Below are 22,672 nucleotides of genomic sequence, written 5' to 3' on the forward strand. Positions count from 1 at the left end.
CAAAGTGAGGGAATTGACAAAGTTTCATGTATACAATAATGTGTTGGGGAAATTCTTACATTATCACCTGTTAAGTAAGAGTCATTACTGAGGTAATTCTTTAACAATTGAGGTTAGGAACTGATCCTCATAAAAATTAAGTAATTTTCCCAAGTACACTGATACAGCATATGGCATACAAAGATTTGAACACAGAAAATCCTGACCCTTATATCTCTGACATGTTATCTGAAAATTAATATTAATTTTAACTCCTGCAAAGTATGAAGATGAGTATGAAACTCAAAATCACTGTTTCTTTGCCAGTAGCTTGGTTATGTAATATAGGAATTTTCTTTGCCAAAAGCTTGATTTTATAATATAGATGTGTATGAAACCCAAAATCACTGTTTCTTTGTCAAAAGCTCTCTCCTCTCTCTCTCTCCATTGAACTCACACACACACTGGCAGATTTAAAAAGAGCAAATTAAGCTAAAACCTTAAGAAAACCTGGGGTTTTGTAATATAGGAATTTGTAAAATAGGAATATATAATAATATAGATTTTGTAATATAGGAATGTTGTAATATAGGGATTTTTATAATAATATACGAATTATCCCCTTTCTCTAGAAAAATTTCACTAAGCTTTTAGTGAAGGCATATAAATGCATGAAGATGAGGGCAGAGAATGAAGGAGAGAGAACAGAGGAGTAAAATGAAGATGGGTGTTTCAGAAAGCCTCAGTCTAATAAGACCCAGACAAGAGTAATGAGTATCCAACTCAGCCTGCCAGAACCCTAGGGTCTCCATCTATGTAAATATGGTGGCCAGGAAAATGAAATGCTTACCCAATCAAAGTCAACTAACCCAGAATCATACACACTTACTGTTTTACAAACACAAATGCACTCTTAGACAGACATATACTTAAGCTTCTATTTCAGTGCACAAAAATGCCAAGTTTATACCCCATTAAACCAGAGAACCCTCTGGAATATGCACAGCTGATTGTCTCTGGTATTTAGAACTTCCCAAATGAAGCATCACTCCTTGCCCAAACACACAGAAGCAAAGTCTACCTGTACACAAGTCAAACCCATGCAAGCAGAGTCATGGTTATTATTTATTCACTCAGTCTTAAACATGAGTTAATAAGATAAGAGTTACGAGATACTTGGAGAATTTCTTTATGTAAAAGAGACAAAGATAAAAGACTCCAGAAAAGAGATGTGGAAAAATATATATTCTTGTATAGTGATTGGATGAATAAAATAACAATAATAAAATAAATTTAATATAAAAGATACAATGTAAAAAAACTAGAAGACACAACTTTTTTTGAAGCTACATGTAATAAATATAAAATTTTTGCAATTTGATAGATAAATTTAACCTGTGTATGGTAGCTGGATGGGTTTTACCACAAATTTTTTCAACTGCTGTAAGTTGGAAAATTGTTATAGTTAAATGTTGACAAAAAAGCAATAGAAGAAATTGAAATGAAGCTTGATGTCTCTCCAAAAGAGGTGACATCGAAAGAAATTAAGGAGGTGTGTGAAAACTAAAAACATAAAGAATTAATTCAGAAGTCCTAACATGTAACAAACAGGTATCTCAAAGATTCCAGAGCAACTGGAAAAAATAATTGAAGAAATATGTAACAAATTTTCACTCGATTAAGACATGTGGTACTAAAGTGAGAGTCCCCCCAGCACAATGACAGAGGGAAATACGCACTTAATTATCACATTATAGAATTTCAAAATGTTAAGTACAAAGACATTGTGTACAATAGGGGAATGGCAGGTGAAATGCAGCCGTAGAAATGAGACCAGAACAGCACGAGCAATCCTGGATGCCAGAAGAGAGAAAGGAAAAAGTATCTCTACCTTAGAATTCTGTTCATATCCACACTATGGTCATGTATGAAATGCAGCCGCAGAAATGAGACCAGAACAGCACGAGCAATTCTGGATGCCAGAAGAGAAGAGAGAAAGGAAAAAGTATCTCTACCTTAGAATTCTGTTCATATCCACACTATGGTCATGTATGAAGGAAGAATTCAGCTGTTTCAAACAGGCAGGATCTCAAAAAAATTACTTCCAATAAACCCTTTAGAGAGTTACTTGAGAATGCACCTCTTTTGCTCTGGCAAAACAAACAAACTAAAAATGACAATCCAGACAAGAAATGGATTGAATCCAGAAAAGCATTAAATGGAATCAATTCCCAATATGACTACAGTGCAGAAGGGTCCCAAGACATCAGTCTTTGGAAAAATTGAGAATATATGGAAACATAATAGTGCACAAAGAGTAAAATAATGTTAGAAAATATTTGGACTGATGAAACATAAAAATTTCAAGACTAATATTTTCAACATTTTTGACTTGGCTTTGTAGTGAATATGTTTTATGTAATTCAAAAAATACATTGTTTATGTGACGGTTATCTACCTAGAAATGACAAATATAGAAACAAGAGCAGAACTATAGTTAAAGCAAAGAGTAAGGAGTACAAGTACTTGTATTTTACAAATCACTGCAGAACCTACCCAACGTTTAGAAATAATTGAATAAAGTTGCTAAATGTAAGCACAATCATACTAAAATCAACTTTGGTAAAATATACTTTCAAACTCTAGCTTTGGCATGTCCTTGATTCATATGCCACATTACTGATGAATGGTGTATAAAAGGCCACAATCGGCAAAGTAAGAACAAATTGGTAGATGCCTTTCTTCTTCCACAATCTGACTAGAAATCACCAGAGAAAGATGCCAAGCACAATAATTACTGAAACTCAGAAATATTTTAGAGAAAAGTATACAACACATAATCTACCAATGTATGTTTTCTTCTAATTCATATGTAGACTCATTATAAATAGGATCCTAATTCATAATTCAGATGTCCAGAACACAAAAACAACAGTATTTCAAGATCTTGGTCTACAACACAGAGCCATATAAATCTATTTTACCTGCAATGTAAATAATAGGATATTAGGAGAAAGCTACATTAGGTCTGCACAATATCCACAAAGAGCAAATATGTTTTAAAAGAGCCTAACAAAACATACCTGAATGTATCTTTTTTAATTCCATGACACAAAATAAGTATAATTATGTTAAAACTCAGGGAATGTTTTCCTTTAGAATATATTAATTGCTTAAAAGACACATTTAGAAAACAATTGTAATTTTCTTTTTTTACTGAAATAAAATAAAATTATGTAAATATTAAATAAGGCAAGAAACTTAAGAGAAAGAACAAGTGTAAAGCCATTTTGGAAAATTCGGCACATTTTAAACAAAATTAAAACAGATTTTCTCTACCCAATTCTATTCCTAGGTTTTACCCAAAAGAAAACAAAATATATTTAACATAAAAACTTATATGGGAGCTTTGTTCATAATAGACAAAAATTATAAGCAACTGAAATATCTTTCAATGGGTAAATTGGTGTACAGAGGTGCTCCCACAAAATAAAGTAGTATTTATTGATGAAAAGAGGAAGAACTGTTGATTCACCCAATTCACGTACAGATAAATCTTAAGCACATTACACCAAGAGAAAGAATCTAGTATTATAAGGTTGCACACTGTATGAGTCCATTTATTCTGGAAAAGGAATAAATGTATGAGAAGAGAAAAGATCACTGGTGGCTGGCTTTGGGATGGAGTGTCAGCGTCCGCCCCAGGGCTTGGCGCTATTATGGAAGAAGCAGAAAAGATGAGACAAAAAGATAGAGTGGAAATGGACACAGGCAGCCTGAGCCTAGGTAGCCCAAGCAACCTGTGCCGCCCAGATGAACTGGACGTCTTTACTTATAGTACAAGGAGACATTGCACATGTATGTTTCATGACACTTCATGGATTAGTTGCCAGGTTACAGACAATGAGAAGCAGTTAACAAATCTATAAGGGATTAGTCATACCAGGGGCAAGGTGTATCCCTTGGTGGTAATCCCATCTAGAGTAAATCTCATCTTCCTTTCTAATGCAGAGAACTAGCTGTTAGGTGTGGGGAAGGAGCTAAAGAACTTCTCCATAAGGAGTGCACCACCACACCCAGAGAAGTCTAAAGAACCTTTCAGATGCAGAGCAGGGATTGGATTTTACTATTTGGGGTCAAGATGTTTCTTGAAGTCCATCAGATGTGCCCCTAGTAATTTCCACCCTTGCTCTGTCTGCCACCAGGGTTAAGGAAAGACAAGTTACAAAGATCTGCCAAACCCCAAAAGAGCATGGAGTGTTTGCTCAGCGCATGTCCCCACATCTCAGACTCTCTCTCTTAAACGTGTCCCCACAATGGAGTAAGATCAGAACACAAAAGAGCAAACTGAGGACATTCTTTGGGATAATGGAGTAATTTTGTATTCTCTCTGTCTGTGCTAGTGGATACAAAGATCTATTTTTATATAAGTACTCATAGATTTATATACCAAAAAGAGTTAGTTTTATTGTACATGTTTTCAAAAACATAACAATCTGTCAACATAAAGTGAAAGAGGGGTAAGATACAGCTTTAAAGGAGAGAAGGTAGGGGAGATTAAAAGGTTTGGGAAACACTCACCAAAATGGGTGAACCCATGAAAACACATCTGTTCCTAATTAGAGATAAATATGAGCCTAAACCAGTAGAGACATACACATATATATCAATATAAAATGTTTTATTGATTACCAACAGCCCTAAAATAGAAAACACAGAGACTTAACAGATAACAATAAAAAACAGTACAGCTCACATATACCCACTCTATGGAAGGTATTGAGGAAGTTCCTTTCTCAACTCTTGCTCAGATTCTAAAAATTCTGAAAGAAACCAATTCCCTATAAATAAGAAAAACCATACATATCAATATAAAATGTTTTATTGATTACCAACAGCCCTAAAATAGAAAACACAGAGACTTAACAGATAACAATAAAAAACAGTACAGCTCACATATACCCACTCTATGGAAGGTATTGAGGAAGTTCCTTTCTCAACTCTTGCTCAGATTCTAAAAATTCTGAAAGAAACCAATTCCCTATAAATAAGAAAAACAGACCTACTGGGACATCAGGAAAGTCATGACACTTTTTTGCATAGAAAAACATAAAAAATACATCATGATTTTCTCAATGACCTAATATTTTAACTAGAAGGAGAGCTACAGATACTGTGCTTTAGTAGACCTTGTCAGATGGTCAGACGAGAACACAGGGTGCCAATGACTAGGCGCTCTTTACAACATCCAAGAGAAGGCTGGAGAGGGCGTGGGACAAAGCCAAGATGTTCAATAATGAATGCAAAAATTTGGATAAAAATTATTTTCTTAGCAACTGATGAAATGATTCTTAACAGGAGAGAACTTTTTTTGTGAACACTATCTCTGCATGATAAATAAGAGTCAAGGGCCTGGGGTTGAAATGAGTACCCCATTTTTCTAAGGAAAAGGAGAGTTTTTCTTTATGAAATATTAGAGAAAATTTTGAAAGTTCAAAAGGAAAAAGATGTGAGATGAAGGTAAAAGACATGATTATGACTATAAACTTAATGACAACAAGGGTTAGGGAAGAAAGCACCACTAATTGGATATCTGGCCTAAGGGGGACTTTGAATAGAAAAAAAAAAAAATTGTGTGTGCATGTGTTTGTGTGTCTATGTAGGAGATACTATCTTCTGAGAGATTTATAATATTACCACTAACACTACCTCCCTTCACAACCTCCTCCTCACCTCACCAGTGTTTCCCCTACAAAATATCTATCAGAATCTAAAACATACCATACTAAAAGGCAGAAAAAAATCTGTTCTCCACACAGATTAGCATGAAGTTAAAACAGAGCTTGTTTTAAAGGCAGGGGTACAGCTGGTAATTGAGTTACCTAAATATTTAAATAGTCTCTGCTAACACTTTCAAAAAAAAAAAATCAATAAATAAATGACTGCTGCAACATTTTTGTACATTACTTTCTCTAGCTGTCCTGATGGATTGCACCAGGTGAAACATATAACCTCTGTCTTTAGATGCAAGGTAGGGGTAGAAGTGTTCTTCCAGGATAAATTTTACATTGAAGAGTATCCTATCCTATGCAGAAATCCTTTGCTTTAGAGATAGTTGTAATCTTTCAACACCAAATGCTCCCTATTACAAGTTGGGAGGTTAAAAGGATTTTGCTGATCTTCTTGCTCAGGGTATTTATCTGTGTTTAGTCTTTGTATTCTGTGTGCCCTCTTCATATTATATTGCTCCATTTGTTACTAATAACAATCAAAATAAATTAATAGAACCAGCTTTCTTATTACCAATTAAAATATGAGGAAACTAAGGGTCAAGTATCAATGTGCTTGGGAATCACACTGCTCATAATTGGTAGGTGAACAAATTAAATTCAGGGTTCTATTTTTTCTTTTCCTTTTTCTCCTCTTTTTAATTTGAGTAGTTGTTTTGTTTTGTTTTACTCCCATGAAGATAATATTCAATTATAAGCAAGCCTTAAAATATTTAGAAAACAAGCTCAGACCCAGCCAGAGTGGCATGTGCTGCTAATGCGCTACACTCTGCAGGTAGGTTACGTGGAAGGCCTGGGTTCATTTTCCGTTCCAACCAATGCTGGGTGAAGTGGCATGTGTCTATAATCCCAGCAACTGCAGAGACTGAGGTAGGAGGATAGAAACAACAAGACCCTGTGTTAAAAAAGAGAAAGAGGGCCAGCAGAAGACATGGTGGTTAAAGGAGTTGACTCTCACTTGGCTGATGTGGTTCGAGTCCTACTTGGTGGCTTGCCTTCTCACTTTTTCTCTCTGTCTCTCTCTAATCAAATTAAAATAATGATAATAATAAAAAAAATAAATAAATGTAAGTAAAATAATTTGTTTAAAAAAGAGAAGAAAACAAGTTCAAAAGATAAATCCAATCTTTCCGAAAGTGGAAAAAATAGAGGCAACATTAGCATAATTTCTGTTACATGATTTGTAGAATATTTATGTTCAAGCAGATCCAGGAGATGGGGCCAGATAGTGGTACAGTGATGATGCAGCTGGACCTACATGGGAAGATCCCAGGTTTTTGTCCTAGGTCCCCCCTATACTGCTAGGCACAGATAATTCATGCTGGCTAAGGCTGGGGTTTGGTTGTGGAATGAAAATTCTGTTGGGGGGTTCTTGTCCCTCTCTCTCTCTCTTTAACTCTATCTCAGTTTCTCTCTCTCATGGAAGAAATAAATTAGTATGGGTGAGCCGGTGACATAGTAGTTAAGGTGACAGAATCTCACATGGCCAAATGCATGGCTCAAGGCCCAGACTCAGTGGCTTGAAAAATACACTATCCACGTGTGTGCACACACGGCATCCTGAGAAGAGAATAGAGAAGAAAGGACTGAAGTATGACCAACTCCCCTAGGATTATTTCTCACTTTCCCTCTCTGTCCATTTCTGGTGAGCACAAGTTCACTATAATGAAAAAAAGAAAGAAAGAAAGAAAGAAAGAAAGAAAGAAAGAAAGAAAGAAAGAAAGAAAGAAAGAAAGAAAGAAAAAAAGAAAAAGAAAGACAAGAGAAACAATTATTAGACTTAATTTTTTTTTAAAAAAATAAAGAACCTGAGAGATAGAAAAAGAAATAACATATATATGCAAGGGATCTTCCAAAAGTTCATGGAAAATGCTTATTTTTAAAAAATGCATGGGTTTCAAAAAAATTTTATACCAAAATAAAGACATAATTTAATTTCATTTTTTGAAATGATTTATTTTATTTAAGTTGTTGTTATTATTGTGGTTATTATATTTTATTTTGACCAGAGAGCGAGAGAGAGAAAGAGAAAGTGAGAAAGCAAGCCAGCAGGTCTGGGACTTTAACCATGGTCAACAATGTAGGAATCCAGCACGTTAACCACCATGCCACCTGCTGCCCCCTAATTCCTTTTTTAATGAGCTAAGACCAAATAACAATAAAACAAATTATTAATTTCAGGAAAAAATATATTTCTATTCTGCTTCAGCAAGTAGATGTATTTGCTGTCACTTTTATTTTTGCAATGGAATAAAGGACAAGTTTTCACATAGAAATAGTTACTTAAGTCAACATTAAGAGCACTTTTAAATTAGTCCATAAATATTTTGACATAATGTTTTCAGCTTATTTAATTATTTTAGAGAATGTCCCTTTCAAATAGTACTTGATTATGACACATCGAATTTTTATTGTTTTATTAGTTATAACATGTCATTATTAAACTTCCACAAAAAATCTATTTCAAATTGCTTTGTTCTACTTCACTGTCTCAATTTTTTCTTTATCTTTTCCTTGAATGTTTCAAGAAAATATTGTGAAAATCTCTTTTTTACAAATCTACGTAGAGAAATATTAACTATTTTGTCTGGTCTATATGCTGTGTTTCTTGGAGCTGTGTCTTTCTTTTGAGGAACTGTCCCTCTCTTATTTTAACCAGGTGGCTCTAACGTGGTATTAATTAGGTTCTATCAGAGGCGAGCTGTGCAGAAATGTGATGTTGGTTCACTTGTGAAAATCAACACACTTTCTAAAGAGAATCAAAGATAAGAGACAGAGAAAAGCACATCCTGGTGGAGTGCAAATCTCTTATTCCGCTTGTAATAACTTCCTGTTTGTTTCCATCCTGACTGTGTTCCAGTCATTCGTAACCACAGAAGGATCAACAAACACAAAAACTTAGACACACACCAGACTGTCATTAGACCTCATACATATTCTCACATGAGTAAGAGAATTTAGAAGCAAAGACCACTTTTTTGCTCTGTGGTGTTTTTAAACAAAATCTGCTTGGTGTGTTTGCTTTTATACGTTTATTTCTAAAGTAATAATTACCATTTTAATTACTTTCAAAGTTGTTAAACTTTCTTTACATTTAAAAAAATCATTCTAAACTCAAATAAAAGAAAAAAATTAATAAAAATTCTTATGGAATCTTCCCGTAACCTCCACTGCATAAGCCAAAACAAGACAATTACATTACTACAATGCTATAAGCTGGACTACAAATGTCCCCTCTTATCCATGGTTTTGCTTTCCAAAGTTTCAGCTATCCGTTATCAACTAAGTTCTAAAAACAGATGAGGAGAGTGTAATACAATATTTAGAGACAGAGCAATGTCATATTCATATGACTTTCATTATAGCATATTGTTATAAATGTTCTCATTTATTATTAGTTGTGAACATATTTTTAGGTGTACTTATGAGCTCATTGTTGTTCATATCTGTTTTTTTTAATTCTTATATTTCTACTAGACTCTTTCTAAGAATTTCCTCCTCTCTGCTGAATTTATCCACCTATTCTTCCATGTTGTCCTTCTTTTTCATTAGAGTACTTAACATATTAATCTTAGTTATTTTAAATTTCCTGTCACATAGTTATAAAATCTGTGTCACATCTGAGATCTGACTATTGTTCTATGGATAGCTTTATCTGTTAGCATTATGTCTTTTTCTTTCCCCTGTTTCTTATATGTCCCTTCATTTTTGGTTCAATGAGGACATCACATGTAAATTAATCAAAATAGAAATAAATTGTTTTTGTTTTATGGCTGGAAATGTGCATACTTTTACATGTACTAAGCCTTTGGCGGAGGACTTGAGTTAATGCAGATATAATATGGATTTAAGATTTACTATATTTTAGTCAACCTCATAGCACATTCTCTTAAAATTCTCTGTTTACCTAAGCTTAAGGTAGAAACAGATTTGCAAGGGAGTTTGTTTGTTTGTTTGTTTGTTTTTAGTGTTTGTTTCATCATTAGCTTTATATGTTTTCTCTGTGCTGTGCCATAAGGTTGCTCTGTCTTCATGTTTCTGAAACTCTTCCAGCAATATTCACTGTTATTTGTTACTTGAGGATTGCTAGGCTCATAGTGATAGTAATTGGGTGCAGGCATGGAAGGGTTTTTGTTGTAGTGATGAGGTCTTGGTATTAAGGAGGCTATGTTGGGACCAGCAGTTAGCGTAATGGCTGTGTCGCTGGACTCCCACGTAGTCGACCACAGTTTGAGTCCTGGACCCTGTGGCTTAAACTCACGCCAGGCGCGTGTGCATGCGTGCCCAAGATCCCAAGAGGAGAATGGAGGAGAAGGGAGGATTGTGGCGTGGCCATCCCCTATGGGGGTGATTTCTCACTTTCTATCTCTCTGTCTCTCTCTGTCTGTCTGGCGAGCACAAGCGCCCTATAGCAAAAAACCTCTCCAAAAAAAAAAAAAAAATTAAAAGGAGGCTATGTATACATGGTTTTAAGGGTTATTATCCTTCTAGCCTTCTAATCCTCCCCTAGCTGTAGTTCTGCTCTCATCATGAATTTTGACCCCTTCCCCAAGGTAGGCTTTTTACAATATTTCCTGTTAGGTTAACTCAGCTGCAATGACTTTTCCACAAATACCCTAAATGCCACATCCCCATAACACAAATTAAGAGTGTTGTTCTATGAGGAGAATGGGTAGAAGGGTTTGGATGGAGTTTCATGCTAATCCCATAGCAGTTGCTTTTCCCTTTCCCACAGGGACATTTTATCACTAAGTCAGGCAATTGAATTTCTTGGAGGAAAGAAGCTTTCAAAAAGCGTGACCTTCCCTTGTGTCTGCAGATCTCAAAAGTCTGTACTCTTTCACCAGTCTACTGGCCTCCACTGTGTTGTTAGATATTCTATCTCGCATCTTTTTATTTGCTGTCAAGTTGCATCTGCTGTAACTTCTTGCATTCCATTTTTTTCTGGAGGTAATTGTGTTCTTTTAGATTTCATGCTAGTTCATTGCACTGTGACCCCAGTTCTGATGAACTCAGCGAATTCAAAAATTTGCACTCTGTTCAAGTGTTTTTCATGTAAGTATGGGGCTGATGCTATTTCTAATTCTCTGTATCCCCCCAAAGAAGCTAGAAGTGCACCTTCATCTTTGTTATATGCTGAACTTTAATTTTTAAATTATTTCCTAATGATTAAGAATTTTTAAGAAGAATTTTTAATTGATCTAACTAAATTAAGTTATTTAATTGATCTAACTAAATTAACTAATTATTTTTTTAATTATTATTATTTTTTGGGGGGAGAGGTTTTTCACTACAGGGCACGTGCGCTTGCCAGACAGACAGAGACAGAGAAACAGAAAGCGAGAAATCACCTCCCTACCCCCCACCCCGAGGGGAAGGTCACGCCGCAATCCCTTCTCCTCCATTCTCCTCTAGGGATCTTGGGCACACACGCACATGCGCCCAGTGTGAGTTCTAAGCCACTGGGTCCGGGATGCGAACCACAGTCGACTACGTGGGAGTCCAGCGACATAGCCATTACGCTAACTGCTGGTTCCCTCGCTTTCTGTCTCTATGTCTCTCTCTGTGTGTCTGGCAAGCGCATGCACCCTATAGCGAAAACCTCTCCAAAAAAAAAAAAGAGAGAAGTTCTGTTTCTGTGACTATCAGTTTTTCCACTTTGTGGTTTTTTTTTTTTCCTTATTTCTTTCTCTTATGAGTGAAATAGACATGGAGAAAGATAGAGAAACAGAGGGTTAGCATCCCTAATAGAGTCTCAATACAACAATTCACACCTCGCCTTCAGTCAGCCCTGGTTCATGGGAAATTTGTGCCTGGCATACTCAGAGAGGTCTCCAAACTTGAACCAGAACCATCCCATGTGAGTTTGTCTTGTAGAGCATCACATTTTACCTCTTCACTACCATCTGGCCCCAACACATGTTGGGGTTATTTTAGCAGCTATATTGAGATATAATTCATATATCATAACATGTTTTCATTTAAAGTGTACAATTTAATTGTACACAGTGTTTAATGTTTATTATTTCATTGATTTATTTAAAATTTGATTTATTATTTGATTTATTATTATTGATTTATTTAAAATTTGTTCTAGGCTTTATATGCCTGCCAGAGAGAGAAAAGAGAGAGAAAGTAGGAAGACATCCCCCCTCAAAACACACATGACCACATTGTAATCCCCTCTCTTCCATTATTCTCTCGGGATGTTAGGAATGTGCACATTACATCTGGCATGTTTCTCAAGCTGCTAGATCTGAGACTCGAACCGCACAGTCAGCCATGTGAGATCCAACTGCCTTAACTCCCACACCACCAACTGACCTCAGGTGTTTTCCATATGATGCTTTATTGATTTGGGAATGTGTACTGATTTGGGAATGTATATCTTTACCAAAATGTAATTTTAATTTCTCTTTAAAAAGAAAGTTGTCTTTTATCTTGGATTTTCAGTTACTTACTAGTTCCCTCCTCTAAGTCAATGCTCCATGAACACAGCTTTAGTGAATGATTGTTTTACACACATCCCAGTCTATTTGAGTGAGTCATGTTCTAATAGCTGCAATGTTCAGAGTCTGAATACAAGGACACGGCACAGTTAGATTAAGTTAAAAAGAAATTTTAGTTACCAACCTTATAAATGTAATTTTAGGTCTGACCTTGCAACCTAGTGTTTAAGGGGTCTGGATCTCTCATGGCTGACTGCAGTCCTAATTCCAACCTCGACACCTTGAAAAACACATAGGGTATGTGTGTATGTGTGCCAAAGTCCCAAGAGAATGCAGTAATGACGGCGAAGGGATTTTGGCATGAATGCACCATGTTGGGAGATGTCTTCTCCTTCCTCCTTCTTCCCTCCATCCCATCTCTCTCTCTGGCAAGTGTACACACCCTCTGGCAAATACAAAATATAGTTCTATGATTTCAATGACTCTGAGAGCAGGAATATTAGCAGTCCAATTAAAAACAAAAATGAAATTAAATAAGAAATATACATATGGATGCATATAGTATATAATAAGTACATAAAGTATTCGACATTTCTCAACTGAGAGTTCAACTAAGCAAGATATATGGTCCCTCTAGTCAGTGTCTAAAATAGATTGTTTTTTAGACATTTTGATAAATCCCAAATCTTTTGGGAATGTCAATATTTCACCATAAACAGTTTCAAGAATGGTATTTTGTTACAATACCCATACAACATTAAAAACAAAAACAAATAATAGCAACAACAACAACAACAAAAATAAAACCTCAATGAGCAGCCTCTCTCTCAATGAGAGAGATGATATACTTTGCAGTTTACCAAGTTATTTTATTTCTCTGCCAATTCTCTAAGGTGATTATACAACTGCACTACTGGTATACATGCTGATAAATCTAGGACATGTTCCTTAATCTCCATAACTCTCTTCCTACCAGTCTTTCTCAGTGTAACTTTGCTGTCAAGTCTTCTTTATCCCACTGGGATTGAAATCCTTTACACAATCTGTGTTAAAGATATTCATAAATCGTCTAAAACACAGCTGTCTGTATTTTCAGTGAGATGATAAAAATACTCCAGACATAGTTTATATTTTTGTTTTACCAAGTTGAAAGAAAACAGGGTTAATCAAAGCAAGTCAATGAAGTTTGTCCCCTGTGTCACTAGATTCATAATCCTTTTATGTGTCTGCTGTCAATATTTACTTCCTTCTACCATGCAGGTCTTCAATTTTCTTCATTTTTTATCATATTCTCTTCGTCACTCCTGGTAAGTGTATAATATGTCATTCAAATGTTAGAGAAAATTAATTTTAAATGAAGACTACTGTTTCCTCTTTTGTCATGTAATATCCTTGAATTCATACCTGGCCTATATGCCCTATAAATGAATCTTTAATCCCTTTGGGGTTATATATGATAATTGTGTATGGACTTCCACCAAAGGAAAAAAATGAATGATGAGCTTTGGAATAGTTGGGCTTCTGTTTACCAGTGAAAGCTGATATAGGTATGAAAAGAGCTCTGTGTCATTTTCTAGGATCTTTTTAAAGATATGAAGCATATAATTTCTTAACTTCATGAACATTGTGTCAGTCAATGCTCCATTATTAAGGATGCAACGATGATTATGATAGAAAAGGGCCCTACTCTAATTTGGTATACATGGACATAAGGAAATGTATCTTATAAAAGTAAATAAATATGCAAGATGATTTCAGATATGGATGAGTACTATATTGACAACACATCTATGGTTTCCATCCTTATATTAATGTAATAAATTGTTTTAAGGACGGACCCAGGGAAGAGACCTAGTCTCTTTTAGACAGTGGTCAAGCAGACTTTTCTATCAAGGTCACACTGACAATGAGCTCTACATAATGAGAGAGCTAAATAGTTCAGGGGAGGTAAAAGCCTTCTTTTTAGAAGTCGTATCTCAAGGAACAACAATTACAAAGGCCTTTAAAGTAGAAAAAGCTCAAAGTATTGAAAAAACAATGAGTAGGCCAGTGTGGCTAAAGCATAGCAAATCCTGGGATGAATTGAATGATGTATATTTTTGGAGAGCAAAATAAAGGAGAAGATATTGTGGGGCCTTACAGGTCAAGATTAGAAATTTGTACATTTATTATCTAATGCAGAATGACATGTTATTGAAAGACTTTAATTAGTGAAATAATGTAATTTGATTTACATTGTAAAATATGCTCAGACTACTTTGTATGAAGTATATTACATGTAGGGGAGATGGAAATTGAAAGATCAGCTGTTGGTAAAAGGCAATATCCAGGTGAGAGACTAAGACTTAAATCAGAACAATACTGTGAAAATTAAAGAAGAGGTATGAGGTGATTTTAAGACATGCTGTAAGAAGTTCTCACAGTATTGACATCATCATACCTTGGCTTGAATTTTTCTATAAAACCTACTATGTTTAGGTGGGACTTTGACTAAATTATTTCATTTTGTGACATTTTATTCACGCTACTGCTCCGTCATGAATAGTACCAATATAGGGTAGATTGTAAAAATGATGACAAATTCTTTACATTCCTAAATCTGTGCTCTTGTAATGTGTTCTTTCTTTTTTTTTTTTTCAATTCCTTCTATCAAGAAGTGTAGCCTATATTTCCACCATTTGAATTAGAGTTGGCCATATTGCATTAATTGGCCCATAGAATATTATCATTACAATGCAAACAGAAGCTTTACAGTTGTTGCACACAATTTTCCAGCTAATTATTTGGATCCCTGCCACCAACACTACTATGCAACACAGTCATGGCCGGCCTACTGTTTGCTGAGAGAGATGTGGCTCAGTCACTTTTGTCATCACAACACACAACCAGCAAATCCACAGGAGCAGAGTCTTCGGGTTGACTGACAGGTGACTGGTCAGGAGGAAGTGTGATTGAGATCAACAGAAGAACCATACAGCTGAAGCCATTACAAATTGCTAACCGATAGAATATGAGCCACATAAATAGTATTTCAAGCCACTGTGCTTAAGGAGGTTTGTTGTAAAACAATAAGAAATTAAAACATAGAGTCAGAGAGAATTAGGGTACAAGGTGATTCAATGCTAATTAGAGTTTGTGAATTAAAATATTGGAATTAAAAAATTCTGATGAGGACTTACATTATTTATTCAAAAACAACATTGAATCATGGTATTGATTGACAATCATGGAAAATAGTTCATCTGTATGATAACGAAAACAAAGAATATTCCATTTTTAAGATCACTAAGGAATCCATAATACAGGTCACATTAAAAATATTAATATTTTTTTAGGACTGGTAGTTCACAAAATCAGCATACAGTCGGGTAAATAGAGTTTCTTAAAACACAATTCCAATCCCTACATCATATTGTTAAACACAAAATTTTGGCATATCGAGAAATTTAGATACTTACTGTAGAATATCAACCGAGGAAACATGTAAGAAAATCTATTTACTGTGACTAGTTAAATTTATAATAAACCATTTTAGATTTTAAGTCTTTCTTCTCAAAGTTACATTAACCAACATTTTTTTATCACTCTGTTTTCCAACTGCAGAAGGAAAGATGAGGTTTTTGGCTTGAAAACTTGTAGGAACTTCTCTGGAGATTTACCTTTGATAAGTAAAATTCAATTTCTGGGGAAATAGAACCCAAATTTTAGAAAACCAACTCACAAAATGTCTTTTGCAATCAAAACATGATATTAGTTTTATGGGTATGTGTATGCACTTCCTGTCTACTACAAATATACATCAGAATAAAATAATACTGTCTTGGTTTCTAGATCTAGATATAACTATTGTTTTTACTTACCTTATCATTTACCTGCTCTGTATTTTTGTTTCTGCATTTATGAGAGTGAGACTCTCTAAGGTAGTTTTTCTTTCAAAGATTCAATGATTTATGACATAGCTTTCTATTTTCAGGTCAATACTACCAATATATACTAACCATTTAATTTAACAATGCCACTATTCTTTCATGAGTGAACTTGTTTGCTTACGTAATTTTTATGCATGTAAGAAGACTAATCCATATTTTTTGTGGCTGTAAGCAGAGAATGGTCCAGACATCAGTTTCTCTCATCTGTTCAATATAAGCCTCTTCCCAATCAATATTGTGTGGTTACCTGTCAGAGAAAGGCAACCAAGACTGATCACCGCAGGCGCACCTTCAACCTCGATATTGATTTGCCATCTTCGATTTATAAAATATATCATGATTTCCAATTAATGTTATTCAGCTATGTTTTATTACTTCAATGTTTTAAGAGTTTCATTATTGATTTGTTTTAATGGCAATCAAATTAATTATCTAATCTGTTCTACGCAATTTTTTAAAACATGTGAATATATTTTTCTATTCAGATTTTAAACTACTTTTATGATGAAACAAAAGACTATACAGCCATTTTTCTTCATTTATAACATTTTAATTATTTTATTTCATATCATTTTACAATGGAAAGGTTAAGCTACTCTGAAGGAGAATAATTATAATACCGATGATGTGGTTCCTAAAAGTGATAATAAATTAGCGATGCACAAAATAGAACACCAATTACTGGGTCTGATTTGAAAGGTCCAAAACCACTAATCAAGATATAAAGAATATTATCAATAGTCTAGTTCACAGCCTGAAGTTTCTTTTATTAATGTAATTCTTTGTTTAAAGCATTTTCTCAGATAACAAAATTAAATGCAGCTGCCTATTCTATAATGTTCTCTAATATATTGTATTAATTAATTCACACCTATTCTTTTTTTAGAATTATTTTACTTAATTTTATTTATTCATTCATTTATTTTAATTTGACCAGACAGAGACACACACAGAGAGAGAGAGAGAGGGGAAAGGAGAAAGTAAGCAACTAGATCCAGGACCTGAACCATGGTTGGCCATGTGGGAGTGTCCAGCGCCTTAACCACCACACCACCTGCTGGTCCCCCATACCTATTCTTTTAATAACATTTTAAAATATAATTTATCTGGAAATTTAATATGTTTTAATAGTTATTAAAATGAAGCAAATAAACTCTGAAATAATAGCAATGCATAAGTTTAAATATTAGGAGTAGAAATTTTAACAAGGTTAGACCTATTAAAAAGTCAAAATTAAAGGCTGCATAGTCATGGGCAGCACAATTTGTACAGAGGTGCCTTCCTTACAAAGTTGAATCATTTTTTAATTTTTTTTCTTTTTGAGAGAGATGTTTGCTATAGTGTGTGTACGCTTGCTGCCCTCCATGGAGGATGGCCATGCCACAATCCCTTCTCCTCCACTCTCCTGTTGAGATTTTGGGCAAGTATGCACAGGTGCCTGGCATGAGTTTGAAGCTGATGGGTCCAACACTTGAACTGTGATTGACTATCTGAGAGTCCAGCGATATAACCATTATGCCATCTGCTGGTCCCCAAACATGAATAAATCTTAGACTGGAAAAGCTCACCCTGGATCCTCCTGTGATTCCCATGTCTATATAAATGCTGAAGATACAGCTGTAGCATCTATATTTTTGAGAGGCTCCATGAAAGATTCAGATATTCACCAGAGTTTGAGAACCACTAATTTGGACTAATTATCACAAACTAGAAAAAAAAATGATTCATATAAGAACTTGATACTAAGCCAAAATTTTGCTCCTTATTAACACAGCGTGTTTACGTGATCTTTGTAGAAGTAACTGCAGCAGTAAAAATTCTAAGACCCCAGTAACAGGATGTTAAATAGAACTTTAAATAAATAACAGAAATAGATAGTGTAACTAGTGCTGCTATAAGAGAAATACCTGAGATAGGATAATTTATAAAGAACCAAAAATTTGTTTTCTCGTTGTTCTGAAGTCTGGGAAGTTCAAGATCAAGGTGTTGGCAGGTTCAGTTCCCCGATAAATGTCGCTTGCTCTCTGCTTCCAGGAGCTATGTTGCTGGATCTCTGCAGGAAACAAACTATGTTCTTACATGACATAAGGCAGAAGGGCAAAGAAGCTAAACACTGCATGAAGCCTCTTCTTTAAGGGCCTACTCCAGTTCATGGAAGAGTCCTCACCTTTTTAATCTCTTTTTAAAGAGGGATTTTTGGTACAGAGGAGGTGTACTCACCAGAGAGACAGAAAGAAAGAGAGAAATCACCCCCCCAAGGGGTTTGGCCATACTGTAGTCCCTTCTCCATTCTCCTCTCAAGATTTTGGGCATACACACACATGCACCTGGCGTGAGCATTAAGCTGCTGGGTCCAGGACCTGAACAGCGATCTACTATGTGGGAATCCAGCAACAGAATCAATACACCCTCTGCTGGTCCCAGCCTGATCACCTTTTTAAGGCCTCTCATCTCACTACCTTCACATTTCTGTTTATTCCAACACCTGAATTTTGCAGAGAACACTTTCAAACCCTAGTAGGCTAATATGGGATACAAAAGAAAACAGATGTTGTCAGAAACATCTATGGCACAGTCAGTAGTAAACTGAAATATGACAGCACTAGAAGCTACAAGGCTGATGATGGGTTTGGATCTTTAGGTCAGATTGAAAATACGCTGGGTGCCTATGTGTGCATCTAAGATCCTGATGACCTGGAGAGATGGGGAAAGAGGACCAGAGTGTGATGAGACCCTAGAGAGGGTGTTCTCTCTCTCTCTCTCTCTCTCTTGTACATGCACACACTCTCTATAGTGAATGAAATGAAATAAACTTAAAAAAAGAGAAGCAGATAGAAGTTAGTAAAAATAAAAGGAGAGTCTTTTTACTTTGATGTTAATAAAAAATACAGAAGCCTACATAAATTAAATACCATTTTCTAGGAATTCAAAACAATTCTCAGGTTATATTGTTTTCCTAGTTTGAAAAAAATTGTCTTTAATATGATTGGCGCAACTATAGTTTATATGAAATGATGCAATATAATAATGTAATTACTGGTGCTGGCCCCATAGCATAGTAGTTAAGCATTGTGCAGAGGGCCAGATACCACATGGGCCACCAGAGTTCACATACTGGCTCCAGTAGCAACACACTGAACTCACATGTGTACATGCTCAGGATCCTGATGGGACAGAGAGATGGAGGGAAAAAGATTGCAATGTGACCAGGGTCCTGTTGAGGGGTGTTTTCTCTCTCTCTCTCCTCTCCTGCATGGATGTGCCTTATGGCATTATAAAAATAATAATAATGGGGATCAGCAGATGGCATAATGGTTACATTGCTGGAATCCCATGTGGTCAATCGCCGTTCAAGTTCCAAAGGTTTGAAACTCATGCCGGGTGCCATGTGTGTGCATGCCCAAAATCCTGAGAGGAGAATGGAAGAGAAGGGATTGCAGCATAGCCATTTTTCTAGGGGGGGGGTAATTTCTTTCTTTCTTTGTCTCTGTCCTTCTGGTAAGCCCATGTGCTCTATAGCAAAAATCTCTCCAAAATAATAATAATACCATAATTAAATAGTCCAAGCTGACTTATTCTTCTTTTTTTTTTTTGTTTTCTTATTTGTTTTACATTTTAGTATCTCTGCAATGGAAATGTATCTAACATTTGTGTCATACTGTGTTACAACTGCTATCATTCAGGTGGCAATTGTGATGTAGTTGCTAACAATTTTCTGTAGATGCCTTCTGGAAAGACCACATGGGCACTAGAATCAGTGACCCTCAAATTCAAATACATTAAATATTACCACCTCTTACTAGCAATCAAGGTCCATGGAGCACACTTTCAACTAAACTCTCCACTGTAGTTCTCTTAGGATATTTTTAACCTGTACATAAAAGTCATTTAAGGCTGAGACTTTCCAATAGCCAATTTCAATTAAAAGCCTGGATTCAAAAGGATATAAGAAAACCCTGGGTCAAGTATTTTCTTTATAATTTTCCAAGTTCTCAAAGTTTCTGGAAAATCGTTAAGGTATAGAACTTATCTAGTCATAAAAATCACCTTAGAACACTTGATAAGAATGCAGATTTTTAAAGACCTTTCTCTGAAATCCTGATACATATTCTGAGGGAAAGAAATCTACATTTAAAATCCAATGAGAGCCTGGATGATTCTATAATCACTCATGACTAGTTAGATTCGTAAGTAACTTCCTAGTTGATGTCACAATAGGTGCTAAAAGAAGCAGTAGCATGTGCTGGTAGACACTGCTACTTGCCAGGCTGAGGACATGAGGCTCACCCTAAAATTCAGGTGCAGTTGTAGTACATGCCTGTAGTCACAGGTATGAGGAAAGTTGAAGCAGGGAGATTGGAATATAGCAAGACCTTATTGAAAACTAATGAATTTTTTTTTAAATATGGATACCAGAAAAGGTTTACATGGAGCAAGGAAAGCAAAATTATTTCAGTAAAGACTTATACTGTATTAACCCAGATTAATTACGATCAGATCATTGAAAATTGGGAGTGTGTGAAAACTCAGGGAAGGTACAGAGCAGATAAAAGTGATTATCAGTAACCTGATCCAGGTGTAGTGTGTGACAGTACAAACAGCTAGGCTGTCTGGCCTCACCTGGTAAAAGGATGCATATGTGCCAACTTCTGATGGTGGATAACCAACCATCCAAATCAGCTTGATACTGCAGAACAGCAAATTTTCAGGTTAACTGATAATGTCCAGAGACCATTTCAGTAGATCAGTCATTTCTTTTCCTAATTTTTCCTATTGCCAACGGATACTAGCTACTTGCCCAAACTTGTTACGTAACACATAGATGAATTTTTTCATTTAATTTCTGGACTCTTCTAATGTTCTGAATAGATATTTAATACTCTTTTCCATGCTCAGAGAGGAGGGCAACAAGATGAATCTGAAAGATTACATTGAACATTACTTGGTTCTAATTTCCTTCTTTCCTTGACTATCTCTTTTATCCTAAAGATGCCATTTGATTATGTTTTCTATCACATTTGGAATTTTGGAGAGGCACTTTTGGAATTCTATGACAGAGCTATTAGAAAGTACCCAGTATGAGAGCATACATGAGAAAATGGAAACCTTATCAACCTAGAAAATATCCCATACTTAGTTCCACTGCCTTGTAAGTTATGACTTACATGAATTTCCTGAGGTAATAGTCTTGCTCTATCATGGTTTTCTAAATTGTTTTCCAAATTCATGTTCAAGGAAGTGTTGCAATGTGCAAATGACCAAGATATTTCCACGCTTATTCAATATATTGTCCGTCATTAAATGAGCTTTTACTAGATGACAACATTACACTAAGTGATAGATAGAAATTTATATGCATGACAATCCTACCAGAGAGGTGTAATTGGTATAATTTACTAAGGATATATATTGATAACCTTGGCTTGAAACATGGTTTGAAACATCTCTGTAATATTGCCTGAGGCATGGTGACAGTTTGCTCTGCTCTCATTGATTATAGCCATACATTCTGGAAAAAAAAAGTGCAGTATGTCTCACCACCAGCCTTCTCAGGATTGGAAGCTTTTGAAGGTGAGAGACATTAACTTTGCTCTCTTTCATAGATACTAGTATACAAAATATTGGGTGATTGCCACTAACCTCCTCTTCCATACTACTAATTACTGTTACTGGCATGTTCAGTTCAAATCAATTCAAATAGCAAATATGTATCGACAGTTTCTCATTTTGCTGGCATGAGACCAGTTATAACTTAAGCTTTCTGCCCCAAGGCAAATTCTAAAATATTTCCCCAAATTGAAAGTAAAACAATATCAGATGTCTTTGCCAGTAATCAGCAGAAGCCAAGTTGAAATGAGCAGTAACAATGAAAGCAGCCCTGAAACTCAAGAAAACCTTGTTCTCTCTAGAGCTGAGGTTTTCACATGGTATTCTTTCACTGTACTGCTTACCCAGGCACATGTGACGAAGCCAAGGCTTTAGACCGGTTAGAGCTGTAGCTTCCCGCCAAAGTCTAGTGAAACTTCCCATTGCCCATGAATCAGTGGAGGTTTTTTCTGTGGTGAGACTGCTTATAATGTACTCTTTTTACCAGATTAATTTAGGAGTAATTTAAATATATGTGGATAGGATTTATATAAGCAAATAAATATATTCTTACAAATAATACCTATTATGTGATGCTACCTTTTTACAATTACTTTATTATTGCTATTAATATTTTTAATTCTCTACAGAGCACATAAGCTCACCAAAGAGAGACAAAGAGAAAGAAAGCCACCAGATCCAGAACTTGAACCACAATCAGCCATGTGGGAAGCTAGTGCCTTAACCGTCATGCCACCTGCCAGCCCCGCTGATGTTACTTTTTGAAAACTCTTCTTAAATTACTTTCAGAATCAACTTACGAGTTACATAAAGTAACACAAGCACATCCTTTGTTATCAACCATATAAGAAAATCGGATTCCTTACCCTACTCTCAAAGCTATTTTGTTTTCCTTAATGAATACTCCCATGTTCAACTT

At 35.4% G+C, this 22,672-nt stretch overlaps 1 pseudogene; it reads right to left on the reverse strand.

Annotated features, from left to right (window-relative positions):
• The window catches only part of LOC102484315 (spermine synthase-like), a 49,433-nt pseudogene extending 27,257 nt beyond the window's left edge, over window positions 1-22,176 (reverse strand).
• Between the last annotated feature and the right edge of the window lie 496 nt (window positions 22,177-22,672).

This window comes from Tupaia chinensis, unplaced genomic scaffold, assembly GCF_000334495.1.
Source record: "Tupaia chinensis unplaced genomic scaffold, TupChi_1.0 Scaffold000290_1, whole genome shotgun sequence".
NCBI lineage: Eukaryota > Metazoa > Chordata > Mammalia > Scandentia > Tupaiidae > Tupaia > Tupaia belangeri.